This window comes from Mus pahari, chromosome 11, assembly GCF_900095145.1.
Source record: "Mus pahari chromosome 11, PAHARI_EIJ_v1.1, whole genome shotgun sequence".
NCBI lineage: Eukaryota > Metazoa > Chordata > Mammalia > Rodentia > Muridae > Mus > Mus pahari.
The window spans coordinates 57,434,892-57,446,530 of record NC_034600.1 but is presented as its reverse complement, the minus strand read 5'-3'; the positions used below and the strand labels follow the sequence as shown (position 1 = coordinate 57,446,530).

General features: G+C 44.0%; 1 long non-coding RNA gene across 2 annotated transcripts in view; it reads left to right on the top strand.

Annotated features, from left to right (window-relative positions):
* The window catches only part of LOC115065007, a 57,715-nt gene that overhangs the window by 20,052 nt on the left and 26,024 nt on the right, over positions 1-11,639 (top strand). Inside the window, exon 1 of one of the 2 annotated variants that reach the window (XR_003844816.1) lies at positions 4,370-4,510. The exons of the other annotated variant lie outside the window; for it this stretch is intronic. This is a non-coding gene — a long non-coding RNA (uncharacterized LOC115065007). Of the gene's footprint in view, positions 1-4,369; positions 4,511-11,639 lie in introns of those variants that run through there. 2 annotated transcript variants of the gene reach the window in all.

Below are 11,639 nucleotides of genomic sequence, written 5' to 3'. Positions count from 1 at the left end.
AAGAAAGAAAGAAAGAAAAGAAAAGAAAAGAAAAGAAAAGAAAAGAAAAGAAAAGAAAAGAAAAGAAAAGAAAAGAAAAGAAAAGAAAAGAAAAGAGAAGAAGAGAAAACAATACAGCTAGGGTATAGAGACGGTAGATAAGTCAGTTCTGGGTATGTACCGCTGTAGCATAAAGAGAGTGGGCAGTTCGGTTCTGCGCATGTCCAACCTCTTTTTTCCCAAGGGAGTTTGGCTGGAATCAAAGAGACACTGTGAAGGTGACTCGCTGTAGGCCTTTTCACTCAAGGGTTCTTCCATTGCTTGTGTGAGTTCTCTGTTGTCCTGAAATGTTGAGCCTTCGCTCTAACGTTCCTGGCCCTTACTTCCAAATTTCTTTCACATGTGTGAAAGTGTTTGCATCTTGAGCCTCCTAAAGCAAGACTCACAGGCATCCTGTATACAAAACTCACGTGCATCCTAGGTACAGTAAAATCGTGTTCTCCTCCTAGGCATCTCTTCGGTCTTGGCTACAGTGGTGACATCCGCTCTGCTGATTCATGTAGCCAGCAGAGATTCTGTCATAAACAGACATCTCCATCCCAGCTCACAGGAGAGCTGCGGACATCGAGCTGCTCAATAGAATTTCCACAGACTAGGATAGGAAGGGGAAATTCTTTTCACCCAACCAAGAAAAAGGTTCGGATTTGAGTGTAGCTTGTGTTGGGCAACAGCGCCCTCTGCCGGACTCCTTAGAAACAACAATGTTTTCACCTGTGAAGCTTGAACCGGTTCAGGAGCCTTTGACCACCACCTGTGACAGTTCCTTTTGTCAGTCAGAGCCCGTCTTCCCAAGGCTGCATTCTTAGGCTGCTCTGGAATGTACTGGTTCCCCTCCTTCCCCCAGCCAGGGTGGCTTCCCTACTCTACCTCCTCCCCACACCCACAGTACCTCCTCCCCACACCCACAGTACTTCCCTTTCCCTCCTTGCCCTTCGGTTCCTCAAAACTGTAGCTCAGACCTTGAGAACCAGGACAGTGAAGAAAGTGATCTGTGCCAGGGAACTAATGGATACACACAAGACAATACAGCCTTCCCTCCATCTCAGCATCACCCCAAGAACACTTGTTAATGGCATCTTCTTAAGACAGTAACAAAGCACTGGCTGTCTGGCTAGAGGGTCTAGATAAGAAAGGGAGTTAGTGGGGGCTCTGAGAGACAAACAGCCCAGTGGTTTAGGGCCCTTGTTACTCTTGCAGAAGGCCTGGGCTCGGTTTCCAGCACCCACATCTGGCAGCTCATAACTACCTGTAACTCCCATTACAAGAGTTCTGATGTCCTTTTCTGGTCTCTGTGGGTAACTGTAAGATTAAGTACACACGCAGACTCCCACATGCACATAAAATTAATGAATAGTGTTTAAAGGAGGAGAATTGAAGAGGGTGGAGGAGAGAGACATCTCAGACCAAAGAAGGGAACACTTCTACAGAATCTTCTTCAGTAGCAACCATCACTTTGTCGAGATAGATCATGAATGTTTTTAGGGGGAAATGTATCTTAAGGGTCAGAGAGCTGCCTTTAGCAAAACTTCCATGGTGCTGTTCTCAAAAAGTTCAATGAGTACTTAGAGATATTATCATGACATCAGGTTTGCCTTGAGGAACTGAAAAAAAAAAAAAAAAAAAAAAAGCTAGCCTCGACCCTTTATTGAGTAAACATGTTCTGTAATTCATGACTTGGCTAAACTTAGGATAAGTGGTAAAATCTTTTCCTTAAATTCCATAGCAAAGATTTAAAAGATTGAATACTAGTTTGCACGTTTCCCTTTTGATTTGATTTTCCTCCCGGCTGGCATTACTAGATTAACCATTGGCTTTCAACAGAGGGCACCTTGCAGATGTCTCCTTACTGAGACACGTGGATGTTTAAACAAATACACAAGCCCTATCCTTGCATAGCACTGCCTGAGGACCCCCCCCCCCAGGCCACAACTCATTCTCCCAATTAAAATACTTCTCTGCTGACCCCAAGCTTCTTCCCATATATTTCTCCATAGAGGTGGTTTTCAACTGTTTTGTAACTTTGGGGTTTCTAGATTCTAATAGAAAAAAAAATCAAAAATGTTTTGAAAAGGAGATAAGGTTAAGAACCTCTAAAACACTAAAACTTTATTTCAGAATGCCTAATGTATACTTGAAACTTCCCTTGACCATGTCAGGCGTTTTCAGCAAATTTAACCCTGTATAGCTTGGGAGACAGCACTCACCCAAGAACAGAAAAACAAACAAACCTAGAACAAAGTAAGAGAAAACCCAGTTCAGCATCCTTCTGCTGTGTTGGGTGGACTCCGGTTAGTAATCGTCGTCTTCTACAGCTGTTCTCATTCTCCTAGAGGCTTTCCAGACGGTTTCTGACTGGGCATTGTAGGCTTTGATTATGGTTCTTCAACGCTTCATCTCTCTTCTAGCCTACCACCCAGAAGAGGTAGAGGGAAAAAAGGTGTATCCGATTCGGGAGTTGTGGGCCTGTTTAGAAATAGTACCTTGGGGTGATCCCAAAGCTCATTGTCAGCGGCACAGTCCATTAGAAAAACACCAAACACGAGTCAGAAGCAGTGGCTTGATCCAGAAGAAGCTGTGAGGCTCCGCCAATTGCCACAAGTTCACAGAAGTGGCGAGTAGCCCACTGGAATACCACCGGAAGTTCTTTGGTGTGTTTGTCGCTACAAAGTCATGACAACCAAAAATCACCGAAGAAAGCAGTGCGGGAGCACCCGTCCACTCTGTGTTGGGTTACACTTCTACTCTTTCCAAGCAACACGTATCCTCTCAAGCATCTACTCCAGCAAAATACCACATGCCCTTTCACCAGGCAGCTTCAATGTTTCCGTGTTCAGCAAAACATAAGACAGTTTACATGACTCAACTGGGTCTCCAACGAAATCAGAAATTCCCACTTCGGGCATCAGGGATTCCTAGAACAAGGCTGGATATTCTTATTGTCCAAGTTTTCAGGTGGAAGTAAAGCAGCTCTCAAGGGTGACCGGGTCTATCCAAACCTCTTAGCTTGAAGGGATACCAGTGTACATTTCTTCCCCTTATCCTTCCACTTCACAGATGGCGACCAACAGGAAGAGCAACTTTCAAAAGTAGAGTGTGTCAGCCGGGCACGGCACCACATTTGTTTTCCAGTTCATTTTCCATTGCTGCGGTAAATAATGTGACCAAAAGCAACTCTGGGGAGGAGTTTTTGGCTCACATTTATTTCCATTTCACCATCTAGTATCAAAGGAAGTCAGGGCAGGGACTCAAGCCAGGAACCTGGAGGCAGTAACTGAAGCAGAGACCATGGGGGAGCACTGTTTACCGGCTTGCTGGGGGAGCACTGTTTACCTGCTTGCTGGGGGAGCACTGTTTACCGGCTTGCTGGGGGAGCAGTTTGCCCGCTTGCTCTTTGTGATTTCCCAAACTTGTTTTCTTATACAACCCAGGACCACCTGCGCAGGGGTGACAATGCCCACAGGGGGCTGGGTCCTCCCTCATTAATTAGTTATCGAGAAAATTTACACAAACGTACGGATAGACAGGTCAGTCTAAGGGAGGCATCAAGTGGGATTGCCTTTTCTCCAGTATGTCTAGGTTTGTATCAAGTTGACAAAACCTAAGCAACACTGCCGTGGTCTCAGCACTCAGAGGCGGTGTGGAGAGGACTGGCCTTGGCAGCAGAGTAAGAAAGCAAAGGCACCATAAACAGAAGGCTGTCTTAGTGCCATCTCCCAAGCTACTCAGATGCCACACAACAGGACCCACTTGCCCAGCCACACAAAAGGCAGCAGGTGACACTTAGAAAGACAGTTGAGGTTCACTACATCCATGGTGTAGTGTAAGCTTATCAAGAGAAATCATTTATTTATTCATTCATTCATTTTGATATTGGTGGTGGTGTTAGCAGAATCTTTTATTATTATTATTATTCAGAAAAGAATGTTTTCTCCAAACACACACAGAAAGGGGTGTGGGTAAGGGGAGGTATCTGTCTGTCCAGCCCCAGTTCCCAGCCCTGAAAATCCTATGGGTTTTTTGCAGCAATAAGGAAGATGAGGTAATGACCCAAACAAAAATGGTTTTGTGTGTGTGTGTGTGTGTGTGTGTGTGAAAAGAAGGGGTGTAAAAGCTGAATGGAGAAATGGGGAAGGGGACAGGTGGGGTCAGTCAGTACAGGGAGCCCATTCCGAAACATGTTTTGTTGATCAAGCCACCATGAAAAACTTTTTGCCCATTAGCAGGTATCAGTGTCTTGGTAGTCATGGTGAGAGTGACAATGAAGGTGCGTTCTCCTCCATGTTCTTGGCACAAAGATCCTTTTTAAATTTCTCATCCTGCAGCAGTGAATACCACATCACAGAACATTTCTGGGCCCCAGGTGTCAGCCCATTTATGAAAAATCTTGACTGGCCATTGCCTACCAAAACACCAACCTCAACTGGCTTAATGCTAATGAAGGTCTTCCTGGGGACAGCAGCCCAGATCGAAGGTGAGTCCTTGTAGCCAAGGGTGGCTAAAGGTCTGCCAAGAGACTGTCCATGTAAGTGTTCCACCAGCCCTGGCATTGCTGCCAGGACCTCATGCTGGTCTTAGGCTGGGCTCAGCCTAGAATCCAGCTAGAAGGCAAGCTCAAGAGAGTATTTAAGACATCGTGAAGGTAACAACTTAACACGATAATTCACAGCTGCGTAGTAATAAATGCCACCATTTTCAGTTGTGGGTATAATCCATAATCTAGTGCAGATGAGAAGGATGTAGATGAGGTGAAAAATAAAAGCTAGGCTCTCTGACCTGGACCAATGGGGGAATGTTGCGATTGTATTGCCTCTTAGTCCCACAAGAGCTCAAAAGCTACTAGACAAGGATCAGTAGCCCTGTGAGGTATCAAGAAATACACAGCCCTCGAGTCATCACAATATTAAGCAACTACTCGATCCCATGCCTGTAATTTCCAGGTAAGAATTATTATGAAATGAATATTAATCTTGAGAGTTCAACCCTTTCTCTCTGGTGTCCTCCAACATCCCAATTTTAGCTATTACACAGAATTCTTATACAAAGAACAAAGACTTAATCTCCTGCATTCCTTTCCTAGTGGCCTCCTCTGTTTCAGCAGCTTGCACTTCATGGCCCCTGGCAATTTGGAATGAGGGCTTGGAGGCTAAAGGTCAAGAACCTACTCCAAAATCAGGAGGTGGAAGGATTTGTTCTGGTTGACAGAGCACCAAGACAAAAGTTCTGTGTCCTCCAAAACAGATGGTTGGCTATGAAGCCAATGAGGAGGCTACGAATGCAGGCTTTGTTGGTGGAGTGGCTGGCTCTCCTCTGCATTTATGCATTCTGAGCAGCCTGCACATCTGCTCATTTGCAGGCTCATATGGACCTGGGATCGATCTCTCTCTCTCTCTCTCTCTCTCTCTCTCTCTCTCTCTCTCTCTCTCTCTCTCTCTTCTGTGTGTGTGTGTGTGTGTGTGAGTGTGTGTGTGTGTGTGTGTGTGTGTACAGATGTCCTTCACACTGACAACTCAGGATCATAGCCAGCCATTAGGTGGACACATCTGGAGACACACCACAGTATACAGAAATCAGATGCTACAGGTCTGGTAGGTCAGGTGTGAGGTCTGGGTCTGCTACAGGAGGAACTCATGGAGACCTACAGACATAAATTTTTCGCAGCCTGTTTTAATGAGCATTAAACCTCCCCTCTAGCCCACCACCCACCAGAGATAGTAGAAAGGAAAAGTTATTAGGACATAGGGGAAATAGACCTGCTTAGAAATAGTTCTTTGGGGGACAAATCCAGTCATCATTGTCAGGATATGAGTAGTTCAGTCCAGTAGAAGACACCATACACACGATCCAGCAGCTGCAGTCCAGTCCACTTGGCAGTCACCACACACAAACCAGCAAGAGCAGTTCCATCCAGAAGAAACCACAAGGCTCGCCAACTGGCCTGAGGCTGAAGAAGCAGCAAGATGCAGCAGGAACCTCATGAGAAGTTCTTTGGTGGGTTTCTAGTGGAGCTCAGCAATGAAATGTAAGGCGAACCAATACATGCATGTGGTTGGTGAAGAATAGTGAGGCAGAGCAAAGCAAACCAATGCTCAAGGCTCCCACTGTCTGTGGGGCTATATTTATGTTCCTTCTGAACATCATGTATCCTTTCACCCGCTTGCTATAGCAAAACATCCTTTCACCTGTGTCTTCCTCGGGTAAGCATTCTTCCACTTGTCAGCTTTAGCAAAATGTCCTTTCACCTGTGTGCCCCAGCAAAACATCATTTGACATAATTGACTTCCCAAAGAAACCAGACGTTTCCACTTCAGAGACCCACCTGCCTCTGTCTCCTAAATACATCACTACACCCAGCTGGAGAACCTTTTAAAGGGCACTAATCCTACTCCTGAAGGGTCCCACCCTGCATATGCTGGGTAGGCAGGCATTTTGGAGGACAGCCTTGAAGCATCTTCAAAATCACACTAGTCAATAAGAAATGCACACCAAAATGACTGAACTGGCAGAGCACCAAGGAGCTCGCTCACCCGGGGCCTCAGAGGTAAGGCTGCAGACAGATCCTGTGGCAGGTCCAACTCCTTCCCTGCAAATCTGAGCCAGTGATCTGGGGTTCACAGTTATTGTCCTTCGAGAATTGAGGAGCTAATTAAAAGCACATTTAATTTAACATGGAGGCTGTTCAGTAATCTTCTCCCTGCTTCCAAACAAGGGAAGATTCATGTTACTCATTTAAATTCATTTACTGTCACATGGGATGAAGGAGCTTACACTTGGGATAAAGGGGATCCCAGATGGTCTACATGAAGAAAGAACTGAACCTGAAGCCCATATTCATATTCTTTGTTCGGTTTATTAGTAAGCCATTCTTAGGGATGGGGGCCAGTGAACCGCTCTTAGATTCCATTTCCTGTTCTTCACAAATAAGGATGATGGTGCTGGGTCAGAGCGACAACTCAGCAGGTAATGGCATGTGGCACTGAAGACCCAAGTTCAATAACCGGAACCCGCATGGTGGAGGAAAATAACCAATCTCCACAAATTGTTCTCTGACCCCTTCCTCTCCCAAAGAAAAGTATTTCTAAAGAAGTATACTGAAGGACTTATAATTATTTGTTAGCAACATGTGATTTCCCCCAAATTTTAACATGAAAAAACTAATATAAGTTTACACATATAAGTAATTTCAAATACATATATATTATTACAAAGCAATAAGATGATCCTTTTTTTGAATCTTAATTTGATTGCTTAGTATCACAAAGTCCAATTTGCAAACACTGATTACCTTTCTCTTATTTTGACTGTTCTGTGAGCTTGGGTTACTCATTAACCAGAGCAGAGCAGGCCTTACTCTGATGCCCTCAAAAACAAATATGCAAACAAATGAAAGAGGAAAAATAAAAAAACACAGCTGTCACTTTCAATCACCAGTTAAAATACATTTTTAAAACAAAATAAGAAGAAAAAAGAGCATCAAGACCCCTTATAGTGCCTCAGAAGAGCCCAAAGGATTAGCACAGCTCTTAGAAGTTTACCCTCTGTAGTCTCGGAGCCTTTGGTGCCTGCCTGGGCCACACTGCCCCTGACCCTACTCCTGCTCTAGATAAATATCTATTGAATTCTACCGTGAATCAGGTCCAGTTAGGCTCTTGAGGCACTGCAGTGATCCCCAGGCACAGACACACTACACAGCCACCTGTCCCAGCCCCTGAGAATGTTTGTTTTGCTGCTCTGGGGCCAGTTACGGTTGACTGCATTGATACAGCCCAATTCTCTCCTGAGCAAATGGGTTTTACACTCAGTTGCTGTTCCCATGCATACACATAAAAAAATGAGACAGCAGACAGTCCATGAAGTTGCTAAGAGATGTTGTAGAGGTGGCTGGTGGCAGTCCGGGCACTGCCTTCTTAGCTGGATGAGTTGAAGACATCTTTGACTAATCAAAGGCTATGCTGAGCCTTTAGTTTCAGATGGCAAATGAGTTAAAGCAACCTGTTATTATTTGGTCTTCTTTGTCTTTGATTTGTATTTTGTGTGGCTTTAAGATGATTGGACAGTTTGTGAAAATATGATGCTTTCATTCAGAAGTCCGGCTTCCCCAAATGTTCCCAAAGACTGAACCACTACTGATGGGTGGCTGTTATAAACATAAACATTGTTGGAGCAGCCTGGTTGGTTTTTTAAGCTTTTTGTCCTTTTAGGATACAGCCATCAGAACCACACCAAGATGTGGTAAGATAATCAATACTTTAAGATTGCTAGAGAATGCCATGGGAGTTCATAGGATGTCCTTTGCCTTCTGAAAAAAGGCAAGATCTGAAAAAATAAATAAACTGATAAATCAGCTTGAGAGTCATTGCCCAACAGGTGGCACTGTTACTCTGCTCCAAACATCACAGTACCATTTGGTTGATTTTCCTGAAGCAAAAAATAACCTTTTTGAGTCTACTATAATAAAGAATGACGGAGTAGCCAAGGCTGCATTCTGTGTTAGAACACTTGCCTAGTCTTACTCAAGGCCCTGAGTTCACACTCAGCGTTGAAAGCAAAGAGAAAGAATGGTTGAAATTATTGGACAACTTTCTGCTCAAACTGCAGTCTAAAATAAAGGAACTTTCAAAAGTGTGTACCAGGGATGCCTGTCCAAGGAAAGGACTGCCTTTGAGGGGTGAACACGGTGGGCTTTCCAGCAGTGACAGCTTTAGCCGTTAATGGTTAGACTGCTCTCCTAGTAATCTCACAGATGTAAGGAGAAACACCACTCATCTAAACCATCATGGCCAAGTTAATCAAAGCAAGCAATTAATTAAAGCAAGCTTTTAAAAATTGGTCTACCCAAACTGCCACCCCCTAAGGTAGGGTTTGAGAGGTAAACATTGGATGTGAGAAACACCAGGTTTTTATAGCTTAGGGACAGGGAGTTCTCAAATGGAGGATTTAGCTGGCAAAAGAGGAGGGGGCTACAGGAACAGAGCATAAGAGTACTTAGCCATAACTACCTCCTGAAACATAGGATGACAGCTACTTAGTCATAACTACCTCCTGAAACATAGGATGGCAGCAAGGTGGCCATGCCAACAGGCCGTCATAATGATCCTTCTGAAACAAAGGTATGATTGCAAAATGGTTATTAATTTTTGTGAAACAAAGACATGATTGCCATTTTTAGAACAGACAGTACAGACCCATTTGTAGTTAAGCTTACATGTGAGGCATAGCCCAGTCCTTCAAAAAACAGAGGTTTAAACATAAACAGGAAGGAACCTAGCCTGTCTGATAGTAAATAACGTGGCTTTTACACCTAAGATGGAGACAGCTTGGCTCTTCACTTCCACAGTCCTACCCTAAGCCTGCACAATTGTGTGCAGTGTACACTTAGATGTGATCCAGAGTTCAGGCTTTCCCAAGTTAGTCCTTCCTACCTTTGGGGAGACTCAATAGGATCAGAGCACTTTTCTCTCTGTCACTTGGAGTCTCTGGGGACAAGTCTGAACTGGCTGCTTCATAGCCAGTTATGAAATATTTAAAATATTTGCGTGCGGCTCTCATGTTGTCTGTGTCGTTTCTCCTCCAGAGTAAACATCATGGTGGTTACAGCATTCCGGGCAGTGTGCTAGACATGGCTCTTTCTTTGCCATTGCAAACTACAGAAACAGGCTCTGACTTGCTCTTTTGAGATGTCTCAGGGAACTCAGATAAGCATCACGCAAGTCAGGGAGGCTGAGTCTGGGATCCAGAGCAGAGGCCGTGGTCCAGCCTACATCATCGGCTTACTTTCCTCTTATCCTGAATGTTTTGTTGTTGTTGTTGTTGTTGTTGTTGTTGTTTAAATCTTTATTTTTTGTTTTGTTTCTTTGAGACATGACATCATGTGTCAGGCTAGCTTCTCTGTCCTTACGCAGCCAAGAATGACTCTGACACCCTGCTTCTCCCGCCTCTACCTTTGGAGTTTAGAGATGACTGGTGTGTGCTGAGCCTCATTAATTTTCTATGATTTCTCTGTGTCGTTCAGTAACTATCATGGTCTCCTGAGAAACACAAGTTTATGAACAAAGTTAAACTTTTCTAAATCAATAAATTAAGAAAAAACCGTTGGTATAGACTTAATAATAAATAAACATCCTGTCATTTACATTGCTCACCGGTGACTCATCTCTGCGCCTCTCAATTTCAAGTTTCAACCTCGTAATCAGACCCTAAAGACCTGTCTTGGGACCAAAGGCGCCCTCTGTCCCGTCTGCCCTAGACAGGGCCTGCGTTGCCTGACTGACACATGGCCCAATCCAGACACGAAAACACAAGTCTTCCCATTTGTTCCCGGTTCTTATCTCTCCTGTTAAACAGGAGTCGTTTGCTAATGTTCCCTTTGGTGGTACCTTGCCAAGGGCTGAGAGTGTGTGTGTTTGACCCATTGAGCAGAGCAGGCCACCCATCCTGCCACTTTTGCCTCTAGACTCCCATCATTGCAGCCTGTGCGGTGCGTCTGTTCTTTCGGTTCACATTACATGGCTGTTGTTAGGTTGCATCTCCTCACGGCAGCCATGTGGTCTTATGGCTATAAACCCAGGCAGTCTCCTCGTTCATGACCTCTAAGTTGCCAAAAGACATTTTACAAGAAGTCTTTTGGATTTTGACTCCATTCCCTATTTAGAGCAGAAATCTATACCAACAGGTTTTGTTTTTTTTTTTTAATTTATTGATTTAGAAAAGTTTAACTTTGCTTGTAAATTTGTGTTTCTCAGGAGACCATGATAGTTACTGAACTACACAGAGAAATCACAGAAAATTAATGAGGCCCAGCACACACCAGTCATCTCTAAACTCCAAAGGTAGAGGCGGGAAAAGCAGAGTGTCAGAGTCATTCTTGGCTGCGTAAGGACAGAGAAGCTAGCCTGACACATGATGCCATGTCTCAAAAAAACAAAACAACAACAAAAAGATAAAAAGAAAAAGCCTTCATGATATGAGAAAGTACATATTATATGATATATAATTTATAGTTTAATCAAAAATTAAGCACTTTCAGTGAAGATATTTTGGGGGGCTGTGTTTGGTTGGTTGTGTTTTTGTTTGCTTTTTTTATTTGTTTTTTTTTTTTTTGTCTATTTATTGCTAACAGAATAAGCCAAAAGGCAAATGCTAAGATATAAACTGTGGCTTATCTCTTAGTGAGTTGGATGCAGTTGTTGGTGTCCTTCCTCCTTGTGTAGAGTCACAGGACACATGACAATGCTTCACTCGGCAGTGGCTGTGTGTGTGAGACCACAGTCTCATGATTATGATCCCACCCTCCGCAGGATCATCTTACACTCTAAGGGTCACACCGAGGAGCTACACAGCCATGGGTTTCGCAGAACATGTTGCTCTTATTAAGCAAAATATGACTACTTTCCTTTTCACTTTATAATACCAGATTTTTTTTTCCTCTGATCAAAGCAATTTAAACAAAGAGCTGACCCAGTTGGTACATGCTTGCAGCTCTTATAGAAAAGATCTGGGTAGGGTGGCAAGCTTATGTAATCCCAGAATTGGGAGGAGTGCTGGAGAGATGGGAGGGTCCTGGAGTTCACTAGTCCCTCGGGACACACACACACACACACACA